The sequence below is a fragment of the Drosophila melanogaster genome, chromosome 2L (genome assembly GCF_000001215.4).
Source record: "Drosophila melanogaster chromosome 2L".
Lineage (NCBI taxonomy): Eukaryota > Metazoa > Arthropoda > Insecta > Diptera > Drosophilidae > Drosophila > Drosophila melanogaster.
In genome coordinates, this window is record NT_033779.5 from 10,941,114 (window position 1) to 10,958,245 (window position 17,132).

At 36.2% G+C, this 17,132-nt stretch overlaps 1 protein-coding gene and 2 long non-coding RNA genes across 4 annotated transcripts in view, besides 1 other annotated feature; all 3 read right to left on the bottom strand.

The window, feature by feature from the left end:
- dpr2 (defective proboscis extension response 2) overlaps positions 1–17,132 on the bottom strand; it is a 47,139-nt gene that overhangs the window by 24,099 nt on the left and 5,908 nt on the right. The window lies entirely within an intron of this gene.
- lncRNA:CR44492 (long non-coding RNA:CR44492) lies at positions 1,245–1,836 on the bottom strand. Its single transcript, NR_124190.1, has one exon. It is a non-coding gene; the product is annotated as a long non-coding RNA:CR44492 (long non-coding RNA).
- Positions 2,159–2,509, bottom strand: lncRNA:CR44493 (long non-coding RNA:CR44493). The gene has a single exon (NR_124191.1). It is a non-coding gene; the product is annotated as a long non-coding RNA:CR44493 (long non-coding RNA).
- Positions 5,886–15,042: a mobile genetic element.

A 17,132-nucleotide genomic window follows, 5' to 3' on the forward strand; every position in this document is an offset into this window, starting at 1 on the left:
CTTAAAATGTCAGAGCTGAAAACTCTGCCAGCCTGCAGTTGAAAGTGTAATTTTTGCGGGTTGAAGGAGCTTAGTTTTCTCAACTGACAGCATTGCATTTTATTTAAATGTGTATTTTCCATTGCGTAAATGAAAATCGAAAGATAACAGGCTAAACAAATTTAAGCGGAAATGCTAAAACAATCCTTACTCGACAGAAACGAGAAAAATGTCCTTGCCAAATGCATGCCGATGCTTCAGGGTTGCAGTTTAAGGAAAGGGAGCGAAAGGATTTAAGTAAAACAAAAGAAATGTGCAGGCATTTGAATTTATTTATATGTATGGAAAAGGAGCGCATAGAAATGGCTTCAGAAATTCAAACGATAAAGGCTAAAAGTTTTCCCATGTCGCAGCTAGACCGGAAACGGAAGTCGCCTGGACGTCATGTATGCGGAAAGGTCGCCAAAGCTCATAAATATTCCTTAAACCATGTGAATAAAACCACATTTTTATTTAAAAACGAATTTCAAAAACCAAATGTGTGGCTACTTAAATTCATATGTATATTCAATTTCCCATTAAGGCAGCCATGTGTTTAACATTTTTCAACGACCCTTTGAGCTTCTTGATCAAAAATATTTATCATTATTAAAAGAAGAACTTTAACAATGACCCAGATCAATCAAGTTGAAACATTTTTGGGGGAAACCCGATTTCATCGTTACTGCAGTATGGTCAGCAGGAGCTAAGAAAATATGGGTCAACCAGATCTATTCCGTATGTATCAATTATGAGCAGCGTTCAATCAAACGAACCCCCGCCAAATCGACCGAGTGGCAGACAAATGGCAGCGAGTTGCTGACGGTTAAATTGGGCCTAGAAATAGCCACCAAGATGGCCAGCAATATATGCCACCGCATACGCCAAATACACATACATATAAACCGACATGGACTAGGCATTATAAAAGCTATTAATATATTCCGATGCGAGTCCCGAAGTTAGAAAGCAAATCAAAGAGTGTGAAGGGATATCAACGCTTTGCCAATCTTGACCTTATCTGTTGGGGGGAGGGGGGAGTGGGGGTGTTCTGTTGGCCAGGCCACAAGCAAATTTACTGAATGGGCCGAGGCATTTTATTGTTTGGCCACAATAAAACTCCGCAAAAAAGGGGCGGAAAATCGTTCATTATTCATTATAAGCATTCGGGCACAGCAATAATTTTTCGCAGATACACATAGTATAGTATATATATATATATACATACTCGTATAACATACGTACGTAAAAAAAAGAAACTCAAGTCATTTATCTTGACAGGAATTTTTCCGTTTGGGCTGCTCACTTGATAGTTAGAAAACGAGAAAGCCAAAAAAAAAGTCCTGGGCCGCAACTTTCATCAATCTTTCAATAATGTTTGAGGGGTTCCAACATGCTTCAAAGATGAATCCGGGTGGGCGGAGAGTTGGAGGAGTCGGGGGAGCAGGTGGGTAAGCACCTTTCAGTTCAGTGTCATGTAAATTTGTTTGCGCAGTTGCACGTAGCCAATAAAATACTCGGGGAAATGTGTGCGGAGGCCTCCAATCGAACCGCAGGTAGGGGTCAAGAGTCTGCCATGAAAGACATTCAAAAGTAAATAAATCATGATGGTTTCTTCCCTGGTCCTTGATCTGCTTACTCCTACCATGGCTCATCGAAGTCCTTTTCTTTTTATTTCACCATTTTCTTTTGACGCTGACTTTAGTGCTGGGTTTTTGGTAAAATATCCGGCAACTTATTGATTCCTTCTCGTGGAGGCGCACTTGGGTATTTTGTCCCTTTAAGGATCTGATATATACCGTCTTGCTTCGGCGAAGTTAATGAAGTTATAGCTCCCGTCCTTTACGGCAATATGTTTTCATTATGCTCAGCTGCTGGTGGAGCTGGTGTCCTTTTTGTATTTATCTGCCTGCCAAGGCAGTGAATATTATTTTAATTTATTTAATTGGCTAATGGACGACCCAATGTTTGTGTTCTCCGAACGCTTCATTAGCCAAAGCGAAGCAGATGGCGGCATAAAAATGAAATCGTTATTTCATTTTTGGTTTGTAAATTCGGCGAATTATGACAGTCATTTACAGAAGCTATTATAGAGGCTCATGAAATCAACTTGTTGAAATTAATTTAAAAGAGCATATTTAATATTTTATTTTATGGATAATAACAGCGCAATTACAAGATATCAACTTTAAATATTTCGACTATTTAGGTTAATTAAGTACGTATTCCTTTCTTCATTTTCACTTTTTTGTCTTGCAAAGCATCTCCGATCGCTCTGTTAATTCTTAAATGCCTCCAGTTTAAGGACATTCGTGGGTTTAACTTATGACTTGATTTTCTAGGATGTGTAACGTTGATGTCACTTAACCAAATGCGTACTGACTTCATGCCAGAGGATCGAGAAACGAATCCACCAGGCGGTGGTCTTTCAACGGAAATTAAATTCTCAATGTACTCCAGAAATATTTGAGACGAACGATTCATGGCGACGGACGGGCAACAAATGTGGGAATCCAATGGGAAACTTCGGAATTTATACAAACACTTGGCCGATATGGGGAAATCGGTTGCACATTTTGTGATTGTTAAAAACTTATGGCATTCTGATTAATTATATTTCACATACACTCTGTTTTATACGGAATTTCTAGTATTTATTCTAGCCAAGATTTTAAGGTAACTCATATGTTGATATTATATATGTATAGACTTTTTATGACACTTAGTTTTTATAATAATAAATATTGTATAACAAGCTTCAGCTTCCCATAAATTATTATTCATTCAATTCATAGATTAGGATTTCAAGTACGTTACGCAATCCAACTTTTAATGAAAAACCTGCTCCCCTTTTACCATTTATTGTGGCTCTTTGTGGCTCTTTCGCGTGTTTCCCACATTTTGACAGCTTTTCACCGGAAAATACCATGGCGATGCTTATGAAAATTGCAGACGAACAGCGCTCCAAATGTTATCCACTAATCCTGCCCGGCGGGTTTACTCCCTCGGCAAATGGCCAGATTCGAACTGTACCATGTGGCTTGCCCCTCCTAAACAATGCATACCAATTTCAAGCCAGTATATCGCCGAAATATCTAGGTCCTGTCAGGACCTAAATGGGGCCACAGGCCCATCGAATGTTCCAACAAATCGGACCCCTACGATTTCCACATTAATTTGCATTTAATTATGCTCAACGCGGTGCATATCGGAAATCCGTCCAGGTTGATTGGCGTGATTGGAGCATACATGGTATCTGAACCATAGGGTTTTGGACTGCCAGTCAACGGGGCAATTTAAGATGTATACATTTTTTCAACCAACTATTTAACTTTGATTAGCAAATATCCCTTGGATTTTCTGCATTATATTATACTTTGATTAAAGCACAGCCCAGAAAGCTGCTGGTCTAACTATAAATAAATCAATTCCTTCTAAACGGTCTTTTTTAACACTATTTTTTGAGTGGAAAATAATAATAGAAAAGCACTGCAACATCTTTACCATCGAAGACGCAAGAAAGTGGATATTTGTTTATAAAACAAGAACATCAATAAACCTGCAAGCGAGTGTCGAATGAGAAGAATATGTTTTGAAAATGAAAATGATGAGCCCGTGTGTTGCACAAACAAGCACAGCATGCTTGTCTCTAATTATATTTCGTTGCTCGTGCAACTTGTTGCAGCTAATAAATGGCAAAAGAAGCCAAAAGAAAAGACCAACTTCCGGTGCATTTCTCTCTCAACATGGTAACTGGGATCTGTAATCGAGACCCGAGGAGCATAAACTGCAAATTAAGCAGGGCACGTAACAAAAGTTGAGTCGCCGGAACGGCTGAGATGAGTATGGCACGTAGTCATACATACGAGTACATATGGATGGATATCTAAACTAAAGCATCTGGCTGGCGCCCAGTTAACCAGCTCCCTTCTAGAGTTTCCCGCAGCTTTTCTCCGAACGGAAATCATTCTTCTGTGAAGTTACCCCCTCCCCACCCCCCCCCACACACACACACACACGCACACACACACACCATTTACCTTGCAGTGCTGGGTAGTGTCTTCAGCTCGTGTGTGCGCTGTCATATAAGCTTAGTTCTCCACTTTCTTCTGGCTTGTTTGTTTTGCAGGGCAACTAATGAGGCACATATTGCTTAAGTGTTGCTCAATTACATTGAGTGCTAAGACGCCTTTGACGTTTGAGGTATTTACCATGGGGAAACTGCTTGGCGGAGATGAGGACTTTTGCACAGTAGTTTACCCACACATAATGCCTTCGAAAATGAAGCAATAAAAGTGAAGAAAGTTTTTCTCTAAAAACGATTTGTGGCATTCAAGTAAACTGTAAGCACATAGGTGCCTCTTTGGCTTTAAAAGCACTTGACTGAAAGTTTTCTTAAGTTGCCACCCTTTTTATGCACACAAATTCATTATTGCAAAACCATAAAATGATTGTAATAACTTACTAACAGTTTTAGAGGAATATTTTTTTTTTTTGCTCATAGGTTATTGCATTTTAAGTTAAAAACTAAATTGGCGTTTCAAAACTTGCAGCAATAAACAGTCTTCTTTACTGCCCAGCAACTTTGAAACAATTTCCTGTGTTTGTCAGCCGCCAATTCACTCGTCAAAACTTTCGGTCCAAAAAACTAACACACCAGCCAAAAATGGCTTTTAATTGATTGCGCCAAAGAAAACTTTCAAGGAATTGGCAACATCCGACAGGCAAGTAATCGAAAAGAAAGTAGAAACACAAAAGAAAACGACAAAGCACCAGAATGGAAACATTTCTTGAGCACAACTGAAATCTTTTTGAATTTAGAGACCAAAATTCACATTTAAAACGAATTAACATGGTGCAAAATCAAACTCCAAAGATTTAAATGGCTCAGACTTTCGTATTGAATTTCTTTCATAAATACTTTTGCTTTCATTTCATTTGCATTTGGCATTCAAAATGTTGACAGTGGCGACATGCATAAAAGTTTATCTTTTTAAATTGCTCAGCAACTGCAAAATGATTGCACTTCTCGATATTGATAAAAGTTGCCAAATTGATGGCAAGTCTGCAAGAGTTTTTGTATAACTTTTGCCTTTGGTTCATTAAAAAAATAGGAAATATTAAATGAAACGCAATAAACAACTGAAGTGGACTAGCAAATGGATACATGGTTAATTAAAGTAATAAAGTAAAAAAAACATTTCAGTAAATTTTATTTTTTTTAAGGAAGGTGTTTAACGCATTCCTTAGCTTTCACCTTTCACGAATTTCGTCTGCAAAGTTTGTATTGATTCAGCTTAAGTTTATTTTTCCAAAAAAAAAACATTCTAAAATAATGGCAATAATTTGGTGGCCAAAACGCTCGACAAACTTTCCGGCCGTGTTAATTGAAAATCGTCTGCCAACTTTCTGACAATTCGCGTCAAATGAGACGAGAACAATCAGGTGGCTCAGACAGATGTAGAAAACCCATAGATGATGGCTTGTCAAGGCCAATTTATGTTGTGTTGATTTATACCAAGAGACTGCTGGGTAAGGCATGGGTTAGGATGGGATGGGTTAGGATAGGCTGGAATGGTTTACAATGGAATGGTATGTCAACGGCACTGCGAGGCGCGTTCAATCACAATTCTAATTACCAAGCTCCCCGAGGTAATTAACTTTGCATGCATTACACAAATTACACAAACAGTGTGAGTGCGAGTGCGCCGCACCGAAAGCTTTATCAACTCAATTACGAACGAAGGGGGTTCCCCTTCATTTGCTCAGTCCCTACCCCTCGTCCTTCGTCCTGCCATCGTGCCATCCTGCCATCCTGACGTCCCTTCTGGCAAGTCTGCCGTGGCCTGAAAGTGTCACAGAGATGCTGTTCACACATGAACACGAATATATTTAAAGACTTACAATTTTGGGCTCCGTTCATATCTTATGTAAATGAATCGAGAGCGATAAATTATATTTAGGATTTTGTTATCTAAGGCGACATGGGTGCATTGCTCAAAAACATGTAATTTAAGTGCACACTACATGAGTCAGTCACTTGAGATCGTTCCCCGCCTCCTAAAATAGTCCCTTAGTGGGAGACCACAGATAAGGTCCTCGCCGCTCAAGATAGGCAGATGTGCCCGAGCGTGGGACCTCGATAAGGCGGGGACTATTTACTTAGGCCTCTGCGTAGGCCATTTACTTTAAGATGCGATTCTCATGTCACCTATTTAAACCGAAGATATTTCCAAATAAAATCAGTTTCTTACAAAAACTCAACGAGTAAAGTCTTCTTATTTGGGATTTTACATTTGGTCAATCGAGCCTTTAATCGACTCTGCAGTTTCCCCCTACCAAAGGTAAGGAACTCAGAGAAAGGCCAGCTCCTTTAAGCATCTTACAGCTAAAGGTAGCAAAAATAAGTGACTCTTGTTTCCCCCTACCAAAGGTAAGGAACAGAGTATAAATATAAAAAGCAAAAGATACAAAAGAATCTTTTATGTTTTAAAACAAGCACCTTATAGTCTATAGCTAAAGGTTGCTTTGTGTACCATTATAAATTGTGGTAAGGCGTGCTTGAGGCCATACATCAGCAATTGTGAAATTAAAAAGTGCATAACAAAAGTGCCTTATAAATGCTCTAATAGCATTAAATCAGCTCATAAATAGAGTGCAGTGTATATGCCATAAGAGCATAAATTAAATAAAAAGTGCCTGAAAACAGTGCCTTATAAATGCTCTAATAGCATTAAATCAGCTCATAAATAGAGTGCAGTGTATATGCCAAAAGAGCATAAATGCCGAAATAAATGGCTAAAAAACAAAAAATCTGACTGGACTACAAAAATAATAAAACGTGCCAAAAAAAAAAAAAAAAAAAAAAAAAAAAAAAAAAAAAAAAAAAAAAAAAAAAAAAAAAAAAAAAAAAAAAATCATCTTTAAACATCGACGGAGCCTTAAAGAAGAGAAGGAAGTCAAATTCAAAGGAGCCTCTACCAGCAGCAGAAGCAGCAACAACAGCAGCAGCAGAAGCAGCAACAGCAGTAGCAACAGCAGCAACAACAGCAGCAACAGCAGCAGCAACAACAACGACATCAGCTAAGTCAAAACAAGAATTTTCTGTTTATCCAAACACACATATATATATAAATACATATAAAATACATATACACGTACTATATATATTAAGAAATTACAAAAAATTTTCAAAATGATGTCAGAAAAGACTATTCAATTCCTTAAGAAGCAGTCCGAAATTATTTTGGAAATTAGAAAGTTGGAAGTAAAACCAACATTAACAGATGTAGAAATTCTAAAATTAAATGAGCTTCAAAAATGTTTCATTGCTAATCATAGCAATTTGTTAAAGATCGGCGTTGTCGATCATGAATATTTTAACGCGAAGCAGTATGATTTAATAATGATGGTGTTAGAAAAAATTAAAAATAAAAATGAAAAAATTAAGGGCGAGTCGGTAGAAAACACTTTCCCTAAATCAAACACTGTCCCTAAATCAAACCCTCCCCCTACATTAAACCTTGAAATGCGTGGTCACCCTGAAAAAGAGGGTATAGCACAAAACAACGCTTTAAAAGTAGAGCAGGCATTTCGTAATAATGTTGGCCAATTTCGAGTATATCTAGAAGATACGTCTAAACTAATAGACAGTAGTCCAGATTTCCTTAAAATAAGGAAAAATAAAATTGAATTTTTATGGCATAAAATAGATAACCTGATTGAACAGGTGAATAGTCATTTTGAGAGTTCGCTATTCGAAGAAGAAATTAGCGAACTTGAATTTGACAAACAAAATATTCTTACAGCCATTAATAGTCGACTCAGTGGCACAATAAATAAAGCTGAAATGTCGACGGTTGTTAAGGCGGAGGAGTTACCAACCCTGCCTAAAATACAGATTCCCACCTTCTTTGGTGATTCCAAAGAATGGGATCTTTTTAATGAACTCTTTACAGAGCTCATACATGTGAGAGAGGATCTCAGTCCTTCTCTCAAATTTAATTATCTAAAGTCAGCATTAAAAGGAGAAGCCAGAAATGTGGTTACTCATTTACTGCTCGGCTCTGGAGAAAATTATGAAGCCACTTGGGAGTTTTTGACCAAGCGATATGAGAATAAAAGAAACATATTCTCAGATCATATGAATAGGCTTATGGATATGCCAAATTTAAATTTAGAATCCAATAAGCAAATAAAGACATTTATTGACACGATTAACGAGTCAATTTATATTATAAAATTAAAGGCACAATTACCAGAAGATGTGGATGCAATTTTCGCTCACATAATTCTTCGGAAATTCAATAAAGAATCACTCAATTTATATGAAAGCCATGTTAAAAAGACAAAAGAAATACAGGCACTTTCTGATGTCATGGACTTTTTAGAGCAAAGGCTCAATTCTATATCATCATTCTCACAGGAAGTAAAACCTGTAAAGAAAATGATTAATAATAACAAGAATAAAAATTATAGTGACAATTGTGCATATTGCAAACTACCAGGGCATTATTTAATTCAATGCCATAAATTTAAAATAATGAATCCAGCAGAACGGTCTGACTGGGTAAGAAAAAATGGGATTTGCCTAAGATGTCTGAGGCATCCGTTTGGTAAAAAATGTATAAGCGAGCAGCTTTGTTCGACTTGTCGTAAACCTCACCACACGTTACTTCACTTTGCAGGTCATAATCCAGAAAAAGTGAATACGTGTAGAACAACAGGTCAAGCCTTGTTGGCCACGGCCTTGATTCAAGTAAAGTCGAGGTATGGAGGCTTTGAACAATTAAGAGCATTGATTGATAGTGGCTCTCAAAGCACAATTATTTCAGAAGAGTCTGCACAGATTCTAAAATTGAAAAAATTTCGGTCTCATACTGAAATAAGTGGAGTATCTTCCACAGGAACGTGCATCTCCAAGCACAAAGCGGTTATTTCGATAAGAAATTCTCCGAAAAATTTAGAAATTGAAGCAATTATTCTCCCAAAACTTATGAAGGCACTTCCAGTCAACACGATTAATGTTGATCAGAAAAAATGGAAGAACTTTAAATTAGCCGACCCCGATTTTAATAAACCGGGTCGCATTGATTTAATCATTGGAGCAGACGTATATACTCACATTCTGCAAAATGGAGTTATAAAAATAGACGGTCTCCTTGGGCAAAAAACTGATTTCGGGTGGATAGTTTCTGGATGTAAAAAATCCAAAGGAAAAGAAACCATTGTAGCCACAACAATAGAAATAAAAGAGTTAGATCGCTACTGGGAAGTGGAAGAAGAAGAAAAAGATGATATCGAGTCTGAAATCTGTGAAAATAAATTTATCAAAACGACAAAAAAAGATTCAGATGGGCGATACATTGTGTCAATTCCATTCAAGGAGGATGTCACCTTAGGAGATTCAAAGAAACAAGCGATAGCTCGTTACATGAATCTGGAGAAAAAACTAAAAAGAAATGAAAAACTTAAGGTTGACTACACTAAATTCATGAATGAATACATGGATTTAGGACACATGATTGAAGTGAGTGATGAAGGCAAATATTTTTTACCGCACCAGGCAGTGATTAGAGATTCAAGCCTTACGACCAAATTGAGAGTAGTTTTTGATGCTTCAGCAAAAACTACGAATAACAAAAGTTTGAACGACATAATGTGGGTTGGGCCACGAGTTCAAAAAGATATTTTTGACATTATTATTAAATGGAGAAAATGGGAATTTGTTGTTTCGGCAGACATTGAAAAGATGTACCGACAAATTAAAATAGATAATAATGATCAAAAATATCAATATATTTTATGGAGAAATTCTCCAAAAGAAAAAATTAAAACATATAAATTAACCACAGTCACTTACGGAACTGCATCTGCACCATATTTGGCTACCAGGGTTCTGGTAGATATTGCAGATAAATGTAAAAACCAAGTTATTAGTGCAATAATTAGGAATGATTTCTATATGGATGACCTAATGACTGGAGCTGATTCGGTAGAAGAAGCTAATAAATTAATAACATTAATTCCCCATGAATTGCAGAAAGTTGGATTCAACTTAAGGAAATGGATTTCCAACAATTCCAAAATATTAACCACTGTGGAGGACACAGGGGACAATAAGGTTCTCAATATTATCGAAAATGAATGTGTTAAAACTTTAGGACTAAAATGGGAACCTCAAAAGGATTTATTTAAGTTCAGCGTAAATTGTAATGATGAATCAAAAAATATAAATAAGCGCGTTGTGTTATCAACGCTAGCAAAAATATTTGATCCGTTAGGATGGTTGGCACCAGTCACGGTTTCAGGAAAACTTTTTATTCAAAAACTTTGGATAAATAAAAGTGAATGGGATCAGGAATTATCCATAGAAGATAAAAATTATTGGGAAAAATATAAAGAAAATTTATTATTGTTAGAGAATATTCGAATCCCAAGGTGGATTAATTCAAACAGTTCTTCAGTCATTCAGATTCACGGATTTGCGGACGCCTCCGAAAAAGCATATGCTGCAGTAGTCTATGCTAAAGTAGGACCTCATGTTAATATAATAGCTAGCAAAAGTAGAGTCAACCCTATAAAAAATAGGAAGACAATTCCCAAACTCGAGCTGTGTGCAGCTCACCTGCTTAGTGAATTAATCCAAAGACTAAAAGGATCAATTGACAATATAATGGAGATCTATGCTTGGAGTGATTCCACGATTACCTTAGCATGGATTAACAGTGGTCAAAGTAAGATCAAATTTATAAAAAGAAGAACGGATGACATTCGGAAATTAAAAAATACTGAATGGAATCATGTTAAGTCAGAGGATAATCCAGCAGATTTAGCATCCAGGGGAGTGGATTCTAACCAGTTGATCAACTGTGATTTTTGGTGGAAAGGTCCGAAATGGCTAGCAGACCCAAAAGAACTTTGGCCTCGGCAGCAGTCTGTAGAAGAACCTGTCTTAATAAATACGGTATTAAATGACAAAATAGATGATCCTATTTACGAATTAATAGAAAGGTATTCCAGTATAGAAAAACTTATACGTATAATAGCATACATAAATAGATTCGTGCAGATGAAAACAAGAAATAAAGCCTATTCATCAATTATTTCAGTAAAGGAGATAAGAATAGCGGAAACAGTTGTTATTAAGAAACAACAAGAATACCAGTTTAGGCAAGAGATAAAGTGCCTTAAAATCAAAAAGGAAATCAAGACAAATAATAAAATATTGTCATTGAATCCATTTTTGGACAAGGATGGGGTTCTAAGAGTTGGAGGAAGATTGCAAAATTCCAATGCAGAATTTAATGTTAAACATCCAATCATTTTAGAAAAATGCCACCTAACAAGCTTATTAATAAAAAATGCTCATAAGGAAACATTGCATGGAGGGATAAACCTAATGCGAAACTATATCCAAAGAAAGTATTGGATTTTCGGGTTGAAAAATTCGTTGAAAAAGTATTTAAGAGAATGTGTAACGTGTGCAAGGTATAAACAAAATACAGCTCAGCAAATAATGGGTAACTTGCCAAAATATAGAGTGACGATGACATTCCCGTTTCTTAATACTGGAATAGATTACGCAGGTCCTTATTATGTTAAATGTTCAAAAAATCGTGGCCAAAAAACATTTAAAGGATACGTTGCTGTATTCGTTTGCATGGCCACCAAAGCCATACACTTAGAAATGGTAAGCGATCTAACTTCAGACGCATTTTTAGCAGCACTCAGAAGATTTATTGCTAGACGGGGAAAATGTTCCAATATCTATTCAGACAACGGAACAAATTTTGTAGGAGCTGCAAGAAAATTAGATCAAGAGTTATTTAATGCAATACAAGAAAATATAACGATTGCAGCGCAGCTTGAAAAGGACAGGATTGATTGGCATTTTATTCCCCCGGCAGGACCTCACTTCGGAGGTATTTGGGAAGCTGGAGTTAAGTCAATGAAATACCATTTAAAGCGTATAATCGGCGACACTATTTTGACTTACGAAGAAATGTCAACTCTTTTATGTCAAATAGAAGCATGCTTAAATTCAAGGCCATTATACACTATAGTTAGTGAGAAGGACCAACAAGAAGTTTTAACACCAGGTCATTTTTTAATTGGAAGACCACCTTTAGAAATAGTCGAACCAATGGAAGATGAAAAAATCGGAAATTTGGATAGGTGGAGACTTATCCAAAAAATGAAGAAAGATTTCTGGGTTAAGTGGAAAAGTGAATATTTGCATACGCTCCAGCAAAGGAATAAATGGAAAAAGGAAATTCCTAATATAGAAGAAGGGCAAATAGTTTTATTAAAGGATGAGAATTGTCATCCTGCAAGATGGCCTTTAGGAAAGGTGGAAAAGGTGCATAAGGGGAATGATGATAAGGTCCGAGTGGCTAAAGTAAAGATGCAGGAAGGATATATCACTAGACCCATTACTAAAATTTGTCCCTTGGAAGGAATAAAGTCTGTTGACAAAAATGAGGCTGACCAAGAGCCAAAAAGACGAACTAGAGCGACATCGGGAATGTCCAAGATCGGAATCATTATGGCAATGTTGTTGTTTGTGTTAAGTTGTCAAGTTTCTAGCGCATTACCTAAAGATATAGCACCAAGATATTCTATAGACAAAATAAATAAAACCTCAGCAATATATCTAGACCCGCTAGGAGATGTTGAGATTGTGAGTACTTCTTGGAATTTGGTTATCTATTATAAAATGGATCCATATTTTAAAATGTTAACAAAGGGTAATGCGCTTATACAAAGTATGAGGAAAGTTTGCGAAAGACTTCATAGCTTTGAAGAGCAATGTAGTCTAGTCTTAGATAATATGCAAAGTCAGTTATCGGAACTTGAAGAAAACAATAAATTGTTTATGATACAGTCTAGATCTAGAAGCAAGCGTGCTCCTTTCGAATTTATGGGTTCCTTGTATCATATTTTATTTGGTATAATGGATGAAGATGATAGAGAGCAATTAGAAGAAAATATGAAGAATTTGTTAGATAACCAGAACAACCTTGATAAACTAATTCAAAAACAAACATCTGTGGTTGATTCAACTTCTAATCTATTAAAGAGAACAACAGAAGATGTTAACTCCAATTTTAGAAGTATGCAAATAAGAATTGAGAACATGACAGAAGTTCTTAAAGAAAATTATTATGTTTATAAGGAATCAATAAAATTCTTTATGATTACGAAACAGCTACACTCATTGATTGAAGAAGGCGAAAAAATTCAAGCAGGCATTATAAGCCTGTTGATTGATATTAATCACGGTAGGCTAAATACAAATATTCTCAGGCCAAATCAGCTTAAAAAAGAAATTGCCAAAATTCAGCAGAGTCTTTCGGAGAACCTAGTAATTCCAGGAAAACGGTCAGGTACGGAACTTAAGGAGGTGTATACACTGTTAACAGCCAGGGGTTTATTCATCGACGATAAATTGATCATTAGTGCAAAAGTGCCTCTGTTTAGCAGGCATCCATCCAAATTGTTCAGGCTTATTCCGGTGCCAATTCGAAATGAAGATCGGATAATAATGGTGCATACAACGTCCGAATATTTAATTTATAATTTTGAGATAGATTCCTATCACATAATGACGGAAGCCACATTAAATCAATGTCAGAAATGGCAACTAAATAAGAGAATATGCAAAGGAAGTTGGCCCTGGAATTCAGCGAATGATAATGCATGTGAGATTCAGCCTCTAAAGCCAGATAAAGCGGCGAACTGCATCTATAAAACAGTAGTCGACTCTAAAAGTTACTGGGTAGAGTTAGAAAAGAAAAGTAGTTGGTTGTTTAAGGTTCCTGCGAATTCAAAAGTCCGTCTGCAATGTACTGGCTCTCAAATTGAATTGTTTGATTTGCCTCAGCAAGGAGTTTTAAGCATTGCGCCATATTGTACGGCAAGAACCGACGATAAAATTCTAGTTGCCCACCATAACATTCAGTCCGAAAGTGAAGAATTATTATCAACACCTTATATAGGAGAAGTTAGTGAAGCGCCGAAGATTATTTGGGATCCGCTGAAACTATCAATATTAAATCATACTGAGGAATTTGAACGATTGAATAATGAAATTAAATTTATGAAAGAGAACCATCAAAAATTGAAAGATTTACATTTCCATCATATTTCCGGACATGCTGGATTAATTATTGCTTTAATACTAATGATAGTATTAATAATATATTTCATACGGAAATGTGCTGTGCAACAAAGAATGCAAGCAATAACCTTTGCAGGTCCGTTGCCAGTACTATAAATATCAATAGTAAATAAACAATAAAATAATATAACAAATAAAAATATACAGTCCACTATATCGTTGTTTAATAGAAAATGTACTTCTACATAGAAAAAGCAAAATGTTTAAAATAAGTTAATTGAGTACAAATTGTTGAATTAAAAATAATATAAACCATAATTGTAATCCAATAAAATTAAAAGCCAGAAAAACTAGGCCCATTGAAATCTTAGTTGCAAAATAAATGAACATATATCAAATAAATACAGTCCACTACTGTTATAAATGCAACTAATATACTAATGTACATCTCAGCTTGCTGGCCCTTTGGCAGAATGTTCACACATGAACACGAATATATTTAAAGACTTACAATTTTGGGCTCCGTTCATATCTTATGTAAATGAATCGAGAGCGATAAATTATATTTAGGATTTTGTTATCTAAGGCGACATGGGTGCATTGCTCAAAAACATGTAATTTAAGTGCACACTACATGAGTCAGTCACTTGAGATCGTTCCCCGCCTCCTAAAATAGTCCCTTAGTGGGAGACCACAGATAAGGTCCTCGCCGCTCAAGATAGGCAGATGTGCCCGAGCGTGGGACCTCGATAAGGCGGGGACTATTTACTTAGGCCTCTGCGTAGGCCATTTACTTTAAGATGCGATTCTCATGTCACCTATTTAAACCGAAGATATTTCCAAATAAAATCAGTTTCTTACAAAAACTCAACGAGTAAAGTCTTCTTATTTGGGATTTTACAGATGCTTTACACAGATAAACAACAAATAAGCATTGTTTGTAATTTAGCGAAATTGTTGTCGCTGCTGCAGCTTCTCCACTATGCTTCGCCAGGATCCCTTCGCGATTTTCCCAACCCGAACCCAACGCCGCCATTTCCCAAGCTCCCACTCCCACCACCAGGAGCTTCTCTTATCAGTCGCCTACAATCGGGAGTTAGAAGTTGGGAGTTCGGGATGGGTGGTGACGGGCGATGGGACCGACAAAAGGTTATTGCTAGTTTGGAGCACTTCGGATACAGTGGGCACTGCCATCAATGGGCCATTACGTTTTATTGTAATTCATTGCGCTGGCTGTTATGTAGCAGCATTTCCGCAAGAGTCCCTTGAAAAATTGACTTCATTTTAGTTTCATTATGGATAACTACTTTCCATGGTTAGCTATGAATTTTAGTTGTGATTCATTTCATAACCTCTCTAAACTATTAAGCGAATTTATTAAGTTAAATAGTAGCATAAGATTCTATATATCGAGTGCTCACTGTTTGCCTAGTTGCAATGCGTGTGTGAACTTATTTTCCTACCGTTTGTAGTTCGCCTGTTTGCTCTCGTGTCTTTTGCACTCTGCCCTTCTAGTTTTAAGCCCAGTAACGTATCGCTGACTCTGAATAGTTTGTGGAAATTCTGTGATGAGGGAAATGCATACGAGTGCTTATACTACGATAGGTATATCAGGGTTTTCCTGCACGGGGAGACGTGGTAACAACTTCCTTGACAGTTTAGCTTAATTACAATGTTGTAACTTTTCTTGATTATAAAAATGCGTAATTTACTGCTCATTTGCATCACATATTGTTACAACATGTTACACAAATAATAAAGAATGAATATATTTCGTATAAAAATCGAAGAGACCGATATTAAAATGAAAAGTTAACAAAAAACGTTAACTTAACTGTTCGGCTTGCAAAACACTAAACTAAGTCTAGACCCGACATAAACTAAACCCACATATCTTGCCAAACACAACCAGAAACTCCAAACCTAACCCAAACAAAAAGTTGCAACAAAAGTGAGAAAAACGGAAATAAATCTAACAGAACGGCTTTTGGAGGCAACTTTCGTCCCAAACCCCCAAAACAAAACCCCCGAAAATTTATACCCATGTGCAGATGTGTGCCTTGCTTTTTGATTTCTTTTCGTTTTTTTTTTTTTGCCTATTGTCACAAGCAATAGAAGCCCCTACATCGTATATATTTGTATATAAAAGGCTATATGTATGTGCAACGCAGCTTACATATGTCAACTTTTATGCTCCGTAAGGGTAATGTTTTCACAGTGAAAAAGATTTGCTGCAGATTTGGACACACCACAAGGAAATCCAGGACACAAGATATTGGAATCAACTCATTCAAACCGATGGAACAATATCCTTATAAGACTAAACAAGTTTTATAATTTTTATAAGCTCTTTATTAGTATATTAAACGGAAATGGATAGAAAGCACTTAATAATATTTCTTCAGCCAGTCAACTACTTCTTCTGCGAATAATTTACTTCCTGGCCATATAGCATGAACATAAAAAATACAAAAAAAAAAAAAAACATTGCAAAAAATATAACATAATAGGAAAAAAGTTCTTCAGAAATACTTGGCAAATCACCCAAATACGACGCAAAAGTACCAATACTTACAACAAATAAAGTGAGTGTACTTTTGTTTTAGACACTTTAGGTGAAACAGCACAGAAAGCTAATATTTTTTTCGGGGGAAATTTATGTCTAACGATTATTTCAGCTGAACGAATACAACTCACACCGACGACCGCAGAACAAAATCATTATTTACACATGTATCGAAATTGGTTTTTTAGTCTAGTACTCAAGTGAATGGATTTCATCGTAATTGAACAAATGTGTAGCATTAAGTCTTTCCAGAACAAATTGTACATCTTAATGTATTTTCAACGAAAAATTTGCTTAAAATTTAAGAATTTTTTCAGTGACTACAAAACGTAGAATGTGTTTTACAAGTAAATGAGAATAATTTCCATCAAAAGTTTCATCAATAAATATTTTAAAAATTATTATATGTCACATAACTCTATTCTA